Genomic DNA, 1,791 nt, shown 5'->3' on the forward strand with positions numbered 1-1,791 from the left:
CCCCAACGGAAATGCAAGAACTGATGAAGCAATTGCAAGAACTCTTGGATAAAGGGTTTAACAGGCCAAGCTCGTCGCCATGGGGAGCACCAATCTTATTCGTCAAAAAGAAAGACGGCACAATGAGGATGTGCATCGATTATCGGGAGTTGAACAAAATCATGATAAAGAACAGATATCCATTACCAAGGATCGGCGACCTTTTCGATCAGCTGCAAGGAGCCAGTTATTTCTCGAAAATCGATTTGAGGTCGGGTTATCATCAGTTGAAGGTTCGAGAAGAGGACGTGTCAAAGACCGCTTTTAGGACTCTTTACGGACACTACGAATTTGTGGTAATGCCGTTTGGATTAACAAACGCACCTGCGGCATTCATGGACTTGATGAATCAAGTTTGTGGACCGTATTTGGACCAATTTGTCATAGTGTTTATAGACGACATTTTGATCTATTCGAAAAATGAGAAGGAGCACGAACAACATTTAAGGTTGATTCTGGAATTACTAGCAAAGGAACAATTGTACATCAAGTTCTCAAAATACAAGTTTTGGTTGCATGAGGTACAATTTCTCGGTCATGTAGTCAACACGGAAGGAATCAAGGTGGATCCGGCTAAGATTGATGCAGTTATGAACTGGGAATCACCAAAGTCAGTATCGGAGATCCGAAGTTTTCTAAGCCTAGCAGGGTATTACCGAAGGTTTATCCAAGATTTCTCCAAGATAGCAACTAGGTTTGATTGGGGTACAAAACAAGAGGAAGCATTTCAAACACTTAAGGATAGACTAAGCACGACACCGGTTTTAGCACTACCAGAGGGAGTAGAAGATTTTTCCGTTTATAGCGATGCATCAAAGATGGGTTTAGGTTGTGTACTAATGCAGCGAGGCAAGGTCATTGCATATGCGTCTCGTCAGTTGAAAGAACACGAGAGGAAATACCCAACTCACGACATGGAATTAGCAGCCGTTGTCTTCGAGCTAAAAATCTGGAGACACTATTTGTATGGTACGAAGTGCATGATCTATACTGATCATAAGAGCCTTAAGTATTTGTTTGATCAAAAGGAGCTAAATATGAAACAAAGAAGATGGATGGAACTACTTAAGGATTATGATTGTGAGATTCACTATCATCCAGGTAAGGCAAATGTAGTTGCCGATGCGCTTAGTAGGAAAGAGAGAAACGGATCAATCAGAGTCCAAGCCATATGGATGAGTGTTAAGGTGGAGCTTTTAGACCGAATACGGGATGTCCAAAAGGAAGCTCTACTCGAAACGAACATCAAAAAGGAGAGAATGATTGGACAAATTAAGACCTTGACAGCTGGACCAGATGGAATATATAGACATGGGAAATCGGGTTTGGATTCCTAGTTTGGGAGACCTAAGAAGTGTAGTGATGGATGAAGCACATAAGTCTAAATATACTATGCATCCAGGTAGTAATAAGATGTACAAGAACATAAAAGGAAGCTACTGGTGGCCTGGTATGAAGAGGGCAGTAGCTAGCTATGTGGGAAATTGTTTGACGTGCTTGAAAGTGAAGACCAAGCATCAAAGACCATCTGAAATGTTGCAACAAATGGAGATCCCAGTATGGAAGTGGGATATGATCACGATGAATTTCGTCACCAAACTTCCAAGGACGGTAAAGGGGCACGACGCCATATGGGTAATTGTGGACCGACTAACGAAATCGGCTCACTTCTTACCAATTAGCGACAAGTATACAATGGAAAGATTGGCCCAACTTTATGTCAACGAGATCGTGTCAAGGCATGGAGTGCCG

The sequence above is a fragment of the Cynara cardunculus genome, unplaced genomic scaffold, assembly GCF_001531365.2.
Source record: "Cynara cardunculus var. scolymus isolate 2C unplaced genomic scaffold, CcrdV1 Un_Scaffold_7134, whole genome shotgun sequence".
Lineage (NCBI taxonomy): Eukaryota > Viridiplantae > Streptophyta > Magnoliopsida > Asterales > Asteraceae > Cynara > Cynara cardunculus.